Below are 15055 nucleotides of genomic sequence, written 5' to 3'. Positions count from 1 at the left end.
AAGGTGCAACAATTAAAAATGTTTTTTTTTTGTACTTTGCATTTAGCCCTATGGGCTGCACCCAAAGAGCTGTGCCTTATTATGAATACACTGAATTCTGAGAGGGAAGAGTGGTGAACAGTGAGAGTTTTCCAGGTAGCCACATCGCTTGTGCTTCATTCAAGCAACAGGCTAGGATGTACCTGGGTCTGCAAGACACAGAAAAGACATAATTAATAACTAACTATTGCAAGTGTTAAGCACAGAGTTGCCTTGCAGATGACGTGCTACGCTCTGATCCAGGTCCTGCTTCTTCTTCTGGCGCTTTGGGTAATTTTCATCACTTTCGGCGCATGCGCAGTTGTAGCGAACCAGGAAAATGCTCCAACTCCAAACGGCAGTCTTGTACTTTAAAGCAATGCCTTTAAGGGTGTACCACCAAGTACTGTAGGGAAAAGTTTAAAGGTCTCGGCATAAGTGAATTCAGACTCTCAGCATAGCGTAAACCACTCGCTTCCAACCCACACCAACCCTTCCGCCCATTCACCAAACCCACATGCTAAATGGACCATCTCCCCGCCTAATAGTTTAAAAATTAGTAGCTTTGTCAAAGGCCGCGGGTCCCTTCGTGGGTAAAGGGGTGGCCGGGTTCCCTGCGTGGGTAAAGAAGTGGGGCGGGTTGCCTTCATGGGTAATGGGGCAGGTTGGTTCCCTGCATGTGTAAAGGGGGAGGCGGGTTCCCTACATGGGTGATGGGGCAGGTGGGTTCCTTGCGTGGGAAAAGAGGCGGGCGAATTCCCTTCGTGGGTAAAGGGGCGGGTGGATTTCGTGCATGAATAAAGGGGCGGGCGGGTTCCATGCATGGGCAAAGGGGTGGACGGGTTTCCATGCATGGGTAAAGGGGTGGGAGGGTTTCCCTGCGTGGGTAAAGGAGAAGGCGGGTTCCCTGCATGGGTAAAGGGGCAGGTGGGTTCCCTGCGTGTGTAATAGGGCGGGTGAGTTACCTGCATGGATAAAGGTGTGGGCGGGTTCCCTGCGTGGGTAAAGGGGCAGGCACATTTTCTGCATGGGTAAAGGTGTGGGCGGGTTCCATGCATGGGTAAAGGGGGCGGTCGGGTTCCCTGCATGGGTTAAGGAGCACGCGGGTTCCTTGCGTGGGTAAAGTTGCGGGTGGATTTCGTGCATGAGTAAAGGGATGGGAGGGTTCCATGCATGGGTAAAGGAGTGGGCAGGTTTCCTGCATGGATAAAGGGACGGGCAGGTTCCCTGCATGGATAAAGGGGCGGGCAGGTTCCCTGCATGGATAAAGGGGCGGGCAGGTGGGTTCCCTGTAGGGGTAAAGGGGCAGGTGGGTTTTCTGCATGGGTAAAGAAGTGGGTGGGTTCCCTGCGTGGATAAAGGAGCGGTTTGCTTGCATGGGTAAAGGGTTTTGCAGCTTCCCTGCGTGGGTAAAGGGGCAGGCAGGTTCCCTGAGTGATAAAGGGGTGGGAAGGCCGGCTCCATGCATGGGTAAAGGGGCGGGCGAGTTCCCTGCATGGGGGGTAGGCGGGTTCCATGCATGGGTAAAGGGGCGGGCGAGTTCCCTGCATGGGGGGTAGGCGGGTTCCATGCATGGGTAAAGGGGCGGGTGGGTTTCCTGCATGGGTAAAGGGGTGGACGAGATCCCTGCGTGGGTAAAGGGGAGGGTTCCCTGTGTGGGTAAAGAGGCAGGTTCCATGCATGGGTAACGGGGCGGGCGGGATCCCTGTGTGGGTAAAGGGGGGCAGGTAGGATTCCTACATGAGTAAAGGGGTGGGTTCCATGCATGGGTAAAGAGACAGGCATGTTGCCAGCGTGGGTAAAGAGGCGGGTTCCCTACGTGGGTAAAGGGGCAGGCGAGATCCCTGCGTGGGTAATGGGGCGGGTTCCCTGTGCGGGTAAAGGGGCAAGTTCCATGCTTGGGTAAAGGGGCGGGTTCCCTGTGTGGGTAATGGGGCGGGTTCCATGCGTGGGTAAAGGGGTGGGGTGGGATCCCTGTGTGGGTAAAGGGGCAGGTGGGTTTCCTATGTGAGTAAAGGAGTGGGCGGGTTCCATGCATGCGTAAATAGACAGGCATGTTGCCAGCATGGGTAAAGAGGCGGGTTCCCTGCGTGGGTAAAGGGGCGGGTGGGTTGCCTGCGTGGGTAAAGGGGTGGGCGGGTTCCACGCGTGGGTAAATGGGCTGGCGAGTTCCCATCGTGAGTAAAGGGGTGCATGGGTTACCAGCATAGGTAAAGGGGTGCACGGTTTGCCTGCGTGGGCAAAGGGGCTCGTGGGTTCACTGTCTGGGTAGAGGGGAGGGCAGGTTCCCTGCATGGGTAAAGGGGCAGGCGGGCAGGTTCCCTGTGTAGGTAAAGGGGCAGGCGTGCGGGTTCCCTTTGTGGGTAAAAAGGCGGGTGGGTGGGCTCCATGCGTGGGTAAAGGGGTGGACGGGTTCCCTGCGTGGGTAATGGGGCAGAACAGCCTCTTTATTAGAGAGAGAAAAGGTGCTCGCTGTGTTTTACTCCTCTGGGATTGTCTCCCCTGAGGGGCAAGATGTTTACTACAAGTGACACACGGGTGCTGCTGTGTTTTATTGGCACCCGGTGTTCTGGGTCATTATAATTATATCTTCATAATCATTATTAATATAATTATGGGAAAAAAGATGCCTGATGTCGGGCTGCCCCTTACCTGCCCTTATGTTGGGGAGATTCCCCTGGTGGGAAGGAGCACAGCTTACAAGCAGGCATCAAGGAGGGAGGGCAGATGCAGGGTGGGGTGCAGCCCACAAGCAGGAAAAAAAAATCTGTTATACCCTCTCTCATTGCATAACAGCCACCAGTGGGAGTTATCTGCTGACTGGCGCCTTTGGCAACACAGCCAAAGTGTGGACACACCCTCTGTGGGGGCCAATAATGACTTTCTCTGGCCACAAAGTGAAAGTCACAGGATTGAACATTTCATGGGACGGAGAACTAATCACCACCTGTTCCTTCGACAGAACCTTCAAGCTGTTGGTCTGATATACAGTAACCCCCCATAGTGACTCTTCAGGGTGTGTAGATAATTGAAATAGATGTTTCTAAATCCTGACTGCCAGGTGTGTGGCCCTCTTGCTACAACTCCCATATCCTCCATATCTAACATGTGACTTATGGTACATATACTGCAATAACTAATGCAGCCATTGAGGGAAGCTTAAACTGCCTTTTCCATTCAGTACCATGGACAGCACTCTGTGGCTGCAGCTCCTATTGATTGACACACTGGTTGGTGGCACCGCTGTCACAGCAAAGAGTCAGTTCTATACACCTACAGATAACAATTTTATAACATTATTCCTATTAGATATCCTTGTACCACGGATATAGGCTGACTCTGTGGTCGGACATCTATACGTATAGTTTTATCTAAGTATGTGGCATATGGGGCCCCAAAATGAAGACACCCATTTGAGCTTTCAGTTCTGTCATTCCAAATACTGCAAAATCAACACATTTACAGATTTCTTTTGAGGGGCAGAGGTAGAAAAGGCTACATTAACACCAAAAAACATATATTTTTGGAAAGTACACATTCCACTGAATCCCAATAACTGTAGATATGCTCGTCTTTCTACTCCAAAGCATCAAGCCGCAAACCTTTCCTAAATTTTTATATTTGGTTACATTTCCAAAAATCCCCTCAAAGTTTTCACCTTGAAGTACCTTATCTCTCAAATACTATTAGTTACCAAGATAAAAAAAAAATCTAGCGCAGAGAGCACATTGGCCCTGGACCCCTCCGCCAACATTGTGGACCTCCCCCTTGACTCCCTCTGTTGCAAAAAGATGAGCACACGAGGGGGGGCAGCAAGCTTCCTCAGGCAGCGGAGAGAAAGAAGTTGGGTCTGAAAGGACAATGTAGAGCCAAGGGTTGGAAATATAATGAAACTAATAACGAGGACATGCCAGTGGGTCCCAGTTCCCCCCAGTTCTGACACTGCCTGTCAAATAAATACATATCTGGCTGCTGTCTATCTGCTGTATAGTATAATAAATAAATATTCTCAACCCTTATCTATGAATTACTTCTATAGCCCACTACCAGAAATTGTCTTATTGGGTAAAGCCTGAGCATGTTCTGTACCAACAAAAGCCTTAATACTTACCATGAGAGTGTCCCGGGAAATGTCTTGTCTTCTTCTGTATTATGATCTTAATTCCATCCATTCTGCTTTATCTCTTTTCTTCTGCTTCTTACTGGCATATTCCTGATAAAGACAAATGAATGTAAATTGTTAATAAAAAAAAAACAGGGTTTTTTTGGGGCTACTTAAGATTTCCAAATCTGCCATAATTAGTGTGCAATCCCACTAATTCAATAACATTGAATAAAACCACCATGCTTACGCAGCCCTAATGCTAAAGGGACCTGTCACCACATTCCCCTCTAAAGTGACTATAAGAAAACTAATCCTATGTTAACCAGGCCTCACAGTTCCTACTTACTTGGGTCCTGGCTGTGGTTCTCCTGCAAAGTGGCTTCTTCAATAGATGTTCCTCCTCTGATGCACATCTGCCCCTGTGACTTGTCTCCTGTCATATTCTTCTAAACTCCACCCTCTTAGAACCTCCTATGTGTCTCACTACTCCCTCTAGTGGCCAAACACTATATATACAGCTAATGTCTAATCTAACCCATCTCTACACTGCCATCTAGGGGAAGGGGAAAATGGTAATTACTCTACAACAGCTTTAACCCTTTCACTGCAGGCCGATATGGCCGATTTGAAATCAAAAACCATCACGTTTCACATAATACAATCACACATATCAGGCACATCATTTATGTTATGTACGAGACACAGTATATTTGGAAAGTTCAATTTCTCCTCAACACGTCAATACCAAATAATATAATTTAATGAATATTTCTCACTTGTATAGATCAAAACTCCAAGCAGTTCACTACTAAAATTCCAAAGCACTGCTGCCCAAAACTCCATAACTTTGATGTCAAGGCCAAACATTCAACTAACAGTATGTTTACCCTAGAAAACTACACATTATTAGAAGGAGCAGATTCTGGCAAATAATAAGAACATATATCTATGTACTAGTGATGTGCGGGCCGGCCCGATACCCACGGGTTTACCCTCTGATCTCCCCACCCGCCACTGTCAAATGCCGGCTTTCGACTTCGTCTTTTATAGACGCTGCACATGCTCGGGTCGGCGCGGGTCTATAAAAGCAACCCGGAAGTCGGATGCGGCGGGCACGGGCTAAGGGAGGGCGGGTATCTACTATGTACTCCAAACTACCAAGTTGCAATTCTTTTCTAAAATCATAATTTTTTTATAGAAACTAGTGAATTTTTTGAAAAATGACCTCAACGATTCTAGTCTACAGCATCATATATGCCACATATCATTGGTTACCAAGGTAAAACACTCTATGAATGCCAGGATTCCACTGAACAGTTTTATGCCCAATGTGTATGGGTTTATGTAAGTATACTGCATATAGGGGCCTCAAAATGTAGACAGCCCATACGAGCAACCTGTAAGTCTACTTACCACCCTGGTGATTTGGGGTATATTTCAACGCATTCCTGCAGGGGAACAGTTGGGTCTTGGTCATCACTGGTTGCGTGCGTATCTTGACGTGTGCGTGGATGTTCGTGTGTCGCAGTGCATCACTGACCATGTGAATAGATGCTGGGATAATATTTGGACGGCAAGTACACTAACCGGTTGCTAGGTTGTTCCACAAAAACAGCAACAATCGCAGACACCGTCTTGCCTTACTTAAAACTATCCAACAGTAACAGCAACAATCCCGGAGATAATCTTGCTTTACTAAACACTATCCAACAGTAACAGCAACAATCCTGGAGACCATCTTGCCTTATTATACACTACCCCACAGTCACAGCAATAATCCTGGAGATCATCTTGCGTAACTAAATACTATCCCACAGTAACAATCCCTGAGACGATCTTACCCTACTAAACACTATCCCACAGATACAACAATCCCAGAAACTGTCCTGTCTTACTAAACACTATCCCACAGTTACAGCAACAATCCTGGAGACCATCTTGCCCTATTATCAGAACAAGGGGAATGCAATGCTGTATTTTGCGAATACCATGTACAGGGAGCGAGGGGTCCAGTCGAGTCTCAATCAGCTGTTTCATTGGCACTCGAGAGGTTGGCATCAGTCTGAGAGACACTAGAGTGATGCCCAACAGCACACTGCCTTTATAGTGGCTCTCATTTGGTAATGTTTTGATTATATTATTATCATAACATAACCATAGTAGGTGTCAGAGTTGTAAATATTTTAGTGAATACATTATGTATGTATTATGTATCAGGATTAGTACTTCTTCCTAATGAATTTCTTAGTATATGACTAAAGGACCTGATATATAAGAGCTCCCTACAGACAGCACTGCCTACCTGCTCCGCCACCTGATCTTCTGCACCCAGTGAGGTGGGACCAGTGGGGTACAGCTATTTGCCACTTCGGCACTACTATCACCTTGAGTGAGGATCTCAGGCACTTCCCTTCAGCTTCAATTGTGAAAGCAAAGAGAGGACAAACACTAGCATAGAAGCCGTGGTGTAACGCGAGTGTGTCGGGCCCCCCTGCAATGCGGGGCACATCTGCAGAAGGGAGATAGGGGAAAGTGCTGTGTTGGACTTAAATATTTTTTGTCATGCCAGACTCTTCACCTGACATATGGATATTCCAGTGCATGAGATTCATCTTTATCTCTAGTGTGAGGCAGGTGGGTTCAGCGCTTGGCCGTTGCAAACATCAGATTATTGATTACACAGAAGCCTGGCAAGTATCTGGTCCATTTGGCAAAAAGCTTGATCTTGCTGGGGGGTCTTATTTACAAAGGCCCTGGACGCATAAATCTGATGCAAGAAACAGAGAGCTGGTGGCTGCAAAACAGCCCTGTCTTTACTAGCACCCTGCACACACTGGCACTCCCTAACTTGCATGTTTGGAGAAGAATTCGGCCGAAACCAAATCCTGCTTAAAAAGGCCGAATCGTGAACCGAATACTGGATTCTGTGCATCCCTGATGTAAATATCACTGGCAAGCTACTGCACCACTACTGCAGGGAGACCATTATCCTCAATGTGAGTGCTTATCACTCTGGTGCAGTGAACTTGATGGTCTATGGACTTGCAGCATCTTGGTAAGACATCAAATAGGTTTGGAAATGTACGACCTAAACCTTGTCTATCTAATTCTATAGAAATACTGTTTATTATCCACTACGGGTAAGACTGTGCAATATAATAGCTGTCGATTGTAGCCGGTGTGCAAGACAATTCTGGGCAGAGGGGGAAGCCTTTGGGATGTCACTTTCAAGGGCCCATTAGGCTCAAAGTAGCCGGATGCTTTCACGGGTAGCATCTCAAACAAGGAACAATTGCACAACCCTATTCCTGTACGTACAACAGACCTACATTGCTAAATCCCAATTCCCCAATGTACCCAACAGCCTGTCATAGACTATTGGTCCTTGACAATACATAACTCCACATGGGAGAGGCAAAGCCAAAACTATTGAGTTATTTGTCTCTCTACAAGTGACTTTCAGAATATACAATATTTGGCATTGAAGCTGTGGTCATGGAGGCCCAGCAACTATTCAGATGATTAGGAAGAAAATAATAAAAACAGCTCCTTCTATAATTGCAAGAAACTGAATGTGCCACCCAGTCAGACACAACATAGCAAAACTATTGCAGATCATGACTTATTCTGGCAGTGAAGCAGGCAATACAACCACAGCAACACATATAAAAGTAACTATTGCCATTTTGTCCTAGTTTACCTCCTAGGAACCTACAAATCGTTCTCTGGGAAGATTAAGGGGCAGATATACATAGGGTCGAATATCAAGGGTTAATTAACCCTCGATAATCGACTGCCGAATGTAAATCCTTCGACTTCAAATATCGAAGTCGAAGGATTTACCGCAAATAGTTTGATCGAATTTTAATCCATCAATTGAACGATTTTTCTTCGACCAACAAATTGCCAGGAAGCCTATGGGGACCTTCCCCATAGGCTAACATTGCACCTCGGTAGGTTTTAGGTGGCGAAGTAGGGGGTCGAAGTTTTTTTATAAAGAGACAGTACTTCGATTATCGAATGGTCGAATATTCGAACGATTTTTAGTTTGAATCGTTCGATTCAAAGTCGTAGTCGAAGGTGTAAGTAGCCAAAGTTTTTTTTTATTCTATTCCTTCACTCGAGCTAAGTAAATGGGCATACGTGCAAAGAGAAAGTGTCACTACATGTAGCACTATAATGGCAAATTTTAATATCAAAGACATGCCAGGAAAAAACAGTTTCTAAGAACAAATATATATAGTAATGGTGGTATTTTTGGTATAAAGCTGTAGCAAAATAAGGTGACTTTTAGAACCTGTTTAGTAACACGTTTTTAAATGGTAAAGAATAGGATGCCATTAGTGCTGATAATTATTATTATAAACATTGCAGGACAGTAAGGACATGGCCACAAATATTATACCCACTGGTGTAACTTTGCTGCAGGTAAGAGAGCAGCTGGGGAGGATGTTTTTTTAATTAGCGATAGAGGAACCAGATCCCACAGTCCGGGCCACCCTGTTCCTCAGGGCCCCCTGCTACTGCGGGGTCTGCTTCCTATAGTTACGTCACTGATTACACTCCACCAAAAAGACAAACATTATACTTGCTGCCATTCATATGCAAAAAAAAAGTCTATAATATAACCCAAACAGAGAAATGCAAGTGAAGGATAAACATTTTTTTAAAAATAAAGGAATGCACCCCCAAACAAACATACAGATTAAAGACAAATATCACAGGCCTGTATCAGAATGCCATTTTTCTTAACTCATTCCTCTCCCCAAGTAACTGATTATGGGAGTCAAAATAAAGCTCTGCATCTACTCTGCAGATTGAGGCTGTGCTCAGAGAGTGAGATACATCTGTTTTTACACATCACAACTCAATAAGCTTTCTGTTCAATAAATAGAGAGAGGTTAGGTCTTCCACTGATGACTCAGCTTGCACTACAGTATAACTGCTGGGACAGTGTAGCAATTTCTTGAGGATTTTTTCCAAAAATTGTGGGCAACCCAGCCATAAGGAAGAGGCTCACTGGGTCATTGGGAATAATCCACATTTCATCGGTGGACCCTTTCAAAGTAACCCTGGCTGTGCATGCTAATTACTCTAGTCACTATATATGTCACTATATATGGCAGAAAAATGAAGCAGTGGTTTGTCTGACTTACTAGTGTTGAAATGCTTCTGCATTTGTAAACAGCTTAATTATGCCAGGAGCCAGGTTTGATCCCAGCCAGGGCACTATCTGCTAGTAGTTTGTATGTTCTCCCAGAGACTGTGTGGTTTTTCTCTTTTTCTTTGTACGTGTGTGTTAGTGCAAAAAGTGTGTGTTTGAGTGTGTTAACGCTAACCAGGTAGCAGATCTGTCCTCTGCAACGTGGGACCGGCTGGAGGCGCTGCAGGAAGTTGTCCCTCAGAGATCCAGGTTGGGAGTCGTCGCTGGGGGGGAGGGGGAAGTGCGGGCAGCAGAACGTGCCCCCCACTTTCTGACCATCCAGCTCTTTGCTTAGGGCAATAACAACATATATACATAACATTAACATGCCCTTATATCAGAACCTGCTTTTACAGTCTGTCCATGGATTGTAATCATATAGAAGGATGCTGCATAGATATTAGACTATAGATATCATTCTGACAGTAGTTCTCTGTATTGGACCAGAATATCAATGACTGCGTTTTTCTTTATGTTAAAAGTGTACATAATCCTAATCACTCTTACCAGCAGTTGTTCATCAGCATGTACACTCTTTCAGAAGACATCTTGGGTCTGAAGAGCCTCAGTCCAGCTGAGATTTTTTCCACAGCCTCGGAGTTGAAAAAATGTTCAAATGGTATCTTGCCCTTGCTGAACACCTCCCACACGAACACTCCTAAAGGAGAGAGAAAAGAAAGGTTTGATTAGACTGATCCACCAGACAGCTGGGCTAAACACTGACCCACACATTATAGTCTTCAAACCATGATATGCAGAAAACACGATACACCAATATTTTACTATTACTGTAGCCATTTCATGAGCTAAAGGGGGCCCTGGCCAGAGGAAGGACCTTCAAATGAGGCTTGTATTAATAAAGTATGACAACCGCTGCTTTATACAATAATTTATGGTGGAGTTTGAAATTGTCTCTTTATTGTGGCTTCTGAACCTGAAATTAGTTGCACTTACCCGGCCACCCCAAAATTTGAAACCATGATAACCAATGATTCCCCACCAGGCATGCAGTCTATTAGAGAAAAGGACAAGACTACATTTGGATCACAGGAGAATGAATAAAAAACAGTTTTATCAGTTCTGAAGTTATTAAAAAGGCATGATATGGACAGGTGATGGTTACAAATACATCTCTAGTTGCTATGGGTTACAGGGCTTGGGAAAATTATCAGATTTTATAAATAATCAGTCCTACTTATATAAGCATCTTGGCCTCCTCCACAAAGTCCACACCTCAGATATCATACCTTCCCAAATCATTTTTACTGCCGTTCTGTGAACCTTAAATGAATTCTTATGGATCACGGTAATAGAAACAGTTTTTGGGGATAAATATGGCAGCAAAGTAACTGCACTGACTCAATAGGCCACACATACAAAGCAATGCTCTGTGTACGTAATAAGATATGTATGTACTGCACATCAAAGCAGAAATAAATGCCATATGAACATTACTCTTATGAACCCTACTTACAGGGTACACTTCCCCTTTAAGAGCAGGGAACAGAGTTGACTTCCTTCCTAGTGCTGTGGCAGTTGGTTCAGTCCGTTGGTTGCCATCGTGGTGAGTGGTAAGTGTATATTCTCTCTGGGAGAGATTCTTTGTCAAATAATGCTTATTTTAATGAAAAAATAGGGGAAATTGTTGGGTGACATCCCCAGACTAACAGATATTGATCCTCTTACTGATTTTAGTGAATTTAGAACATTTTCCCAGAAAATGGGTCTTTGGAGACGCCTTTAATCTTAGTGCTGGTTGGGAGATACAGACTCAGGATTTGGCAGCTATACAGGACTGACAGCAAATTTACATGTTTTCTACAGTAACTCCATAAGAAGGTAGCATTTGGGGACCCCTGTGCCTCATGATAAAATACTTATTTTTATGCCCAGTATTGACAAGCTCCTTAGGGTTTTGCAACACAGCCCCTTGGGTATCTGCCCTGCTCTTATGTACCAGCCTTAACATGTAACTGAATTTAATGGAATAAATAGCAATGCTTCTTCCTTTTACACATTAACATTTATTTATAAGTCTCATGGTTTAAGAGCAGAGATGATAAGTGACATTACCCATAGGGATTTGACAGTTGGTTTGGTCCGTTGGTTGTTTGGAGTGGTAAATGTGAGAGATTTTCTGACCAATACCCCTTATTTTAGTAAAAAAAGGGGGGGTAGTTGGGGGACAGACAAGCGGATGTTGATCCTCTTACTGATTTTAGAGAATGTTCCCCTAAAATGGGATTTGGAGATGCCGTTAATCTTAGTGCAGAGATGAGAGGTGACTTTACCCCAGGGATTTGACAGTTGGTTTGGTCCGTTGGTTGGTTGGAGTGGTAAATATGAGAGATTTTTATGACCAATAACCCTTATTTTAGTAAAAAAAAGGGGGGGTAGTTGGGGGACAGACAAGCGGATGTTGATCCTCTTACTGATTTTAGAGAATTTCCCTCTAAAATAGGATTTGAAAATGCCTTTAATCTTAGTGCAAAGATGAGAGGTGACTTTACCCCAGGGATTTGACTGTTGGTTTGGTCCGTTGGTTGGTTGGACTAGTAAATGTTAACAACCTTAACATGAATTTAATGGAATACATAGCAATGTTTATTGCTTTCATGTCCTTTCCCTTCAAATGTCCTGGCTGTGGAGGGGGGGGGGCAACAGGGTACAAGGTAGGGAAAGCATTGATTACAATAATAGGCAAAGGGGGTAGGCAAAGATGAACACTGGACAATCTGCACCTTGGCCAGTGATCTTATGTACAATACATTAATTCTCACTATACCAATGCTCATTTCTGATTGGCTGCTGTGAGGTACTGTATTGTATAAAGTGTCTGTGTAGGGTAAAATGGGCAGATCTCTGCTTTCCTCTGTACTTTATGGGAAATATTAAGTGTTAAATGCATTATCCTTGAAACTAATTTGTCAATTTATTCTCTTCCCTATACAGATTGCTACAGTGGACGGATTGCTTTTTTTAGCAAATTACCAGCGATACTGCGTTGTTTTTTTCCTGGCTTCTCCTTAGTTCAGATTTTAAGATTCTTTTCTGAACACATATAAGGAGAGCCAGTAATTAAAGAGGGAGACCCTCTGGGGTACCCCGGCCTTGTGCCGGCCCCTCTACCAAAAGCCAGAACATCTCAGGTTTTTTTTTTTTTTTTTTTTTAAACATCATCGGACATCTGAAGAGCTTGTTTTAAGAGGTATTCTTGCAAATCCAATTGATAAAGTTTATGATTTCTTTTACAGCAAACCTGCCCTAAATTATGGGGGAGGGGGGCAATTTGTAAGGTCCCACATCTCTTTCCCAGGCCTGTGCTCGTCTTCTTCAAAAAGTGAAGCGCACCTACCCAGGGTAGTTTTCTGCAGGTCAGACTGGTAATCTAACTGGCCGTCTAGGGGGAAGGATTAAAACTAGTGATGGGCGAATTTGGGGCTAAACGGCACCATTTTTTTTTACACCAGCAAATTTCTGCTGCGATTTCGCAAATCGCAGGAATTTGCGCCTTGCGAATAAATTTGACCCATCACTGATTAAAACAGAAAGGGACATGGAGATTCGAAAGAGTTTAAAATTTGACTAACTTCTTGATATTTTGAATGGTCACTCCCAGACTTGGAGTGATAGCTATTGTTTGGTTGCTAGGGCTTAATTACCCTAACAACCACACAGCAGTTTAGAAATAACATTGGGAGATGAATAGTAGGTGGGCTGAAAATAAATAATGACACCAGTAACAAGAACACAACGTGAAAATGATAGCACCACTTTGTACCCAAATCTTGCCTTAAGTGAGTGTCCATTTGGGGGGACAAATACTATTGTTAGAAACAAACTAGTGCTTTAATCCCCAATTTTTGGGTTTGTATGGCTCCATTAAAAAGATAACATTTAAAAACCGATTCTAATATTTTCTAATATTTCCCAGAAATGTCTTTCCCTTTACTAACCTGTAGAATTTTGTATGTAAAACACATGAGGGGATCCACCATTATCTCTGGAAACTGCATTCTGCTTCTGTACTTCTAGTGTTTAGGCCGGATTGCCCACAAATCCATGGTTTTGTTAGGGCACAAATGCCGCCGTGTTCGACAGTCCTAATGTGATACAAGACAATAGTTTTATAATTAGAGGATTCCTATTATCACTCATTCTTTCTTGATATGTAAATATCCCTTTAACAGGTTTAACAGCCACTTTTCCAATACTAAACCCACTAAACCAATATAATGCAAGTAGAAAAACTACTTTCTGTTTTATTAACTCCATTTGCTATGTCTTATGTCATGATGCAGGGACGTTAATCAGAACAGAGCTGGTTATGGGAAGCAGGCAAATTGGGTACATGCAGGGAGAAGAGGATTGACAGGAACATTAAGATGATCCCTTTATTAATATGACTGAGGCGCACGATGGGATCTGTTGTCTTTTCACAAGCCAGCCCTGACCATGACATTATAAGCAATACAATTCTAACTAGCTTTTATTGAGATCATTTTCCTCTATAATATGTGTATCACTCTTGGCGGTAGGAGTTCCATATTGCTCATTCATACTTTTAGCTCCAGCTATTCTTCAAAATTCCCAAATATATATTTTATATATATATATATATATATATATATATATATATATATATATATATATATATATATATATATATATATATATATATATATATATATATCTATCTATCTATCTATCTATATCTATCTATATCTATATATGTGAGCCAGGGGCTTAGAGACTTGGGCTTTCCACAATGCAACAGTCACGCTGCTATAGTTCCAGGGGTAAAACAAGTGGCAAATAAGCACATACCCTGGCTAACACTATATGGCTATCTAGGTGGCAGATTTACAATATGGAGAGGTAAATGGGAATCAGAAAGTTTATAAAACTCATCTCATCTTGACTACATATTGACTATTCCCAGCATCCCACGGAAAGGGACACAACTCACACTATGTGAGCAAAATATTTAATCACATATATTGTAAGAAAGTTCTGATGAGTGATGTGTACTTACCTGCAGGGGGCTTGCAGGAATGATATGCTAGGGGTATGTATTCACAGACTTGCAATTGCAGCTGTGGTCTGGATACTATGGCTTAATTACCCTAACAACCACACGGCAAAAAAAAATTGGAACGATGGGCTGAAAGAAATAATAACACCAGTAATAATAAACTCTTACAGTTTGGTGTTTGAATAATTAGCATTTTTATTATGTGCACCGTCAAAATGTTGATGCTAATCATTCCAACCCCATAGTAATTAAATGAGGGACTCATACCAGGGCCGGGCCAAGGTAGTTTGCCACCCTAGGCAAGAGCTTCAATTAGCGCCCCCCACCCGAAAGAGCATTACCATTTTCCACCTTACCATGGAGATTTAAATAAAGAAAACAAGAAAGTGTACAACACATTAATGAATGAAACTTTATATTTATATATCCTATAAAACAAAGTGCAAATCAAGGGTTCACTTTACACCAATACTGGAATGGCCACAACATTTTGCTTTTAACACTGCCAGCCCTCCCATTTTTGAGGTAGCTTAATATGCAGAGTTTTAAGCCAATCCTTCAGCCACATCCATCATACTGCCCCCCGTACCCATGCCAGTAGCCATCCATACTGCCCCCCTGTACCTGTGCAAGTAGCCATCCATTATATGCCATCATACTGCCCCCCTGTGCCAGCAGCCATCCATACTGCCCC

General features: G+C 43.5%; 1 long non-coding RNA gene across 1 annotated transcript; it reads right to left on the bottom strand.

Annotated features, from left to right (window-relative positions):
* Positions 1-314: 314 nt before the first annotated feature.
* Positions 315-14702, bottom strand: LOC121397008. The gene is made up of 5 exons (XR_005963330.1): positions 14362-14702; positions 13283-13429; positions 9834-9984; positions 4130-4231; positions 315-424 (listed from the first exon to the last, which is right to left on the bottom strand). It is a non-coding gene; the product is annotated as an uncharacterized LOC121397008 (long non-coding RNA).
* Positions 14703-15055: the final 353 nt, after the last annotated feature.

The sequence above is a fragment of the Xenopus laevis genome, chromosome 8L (genome assembly GCF_017654675.1).
Source record: "Xenopus laevis strain J_2021 chromosome 8L, Xenopus_laevis_v10.1, whole genome shotgun sequence".
NCBI classification, from domain to species: domain Eukaryota; kingdom Metazoa; phylum Chordata; class Amphibia; order Anura; family Pipidae; genus Xenopus; species Xenopus laevis.
This window is presented reverse-complemented; position numbering and strand designations above follow the sequence as displayed.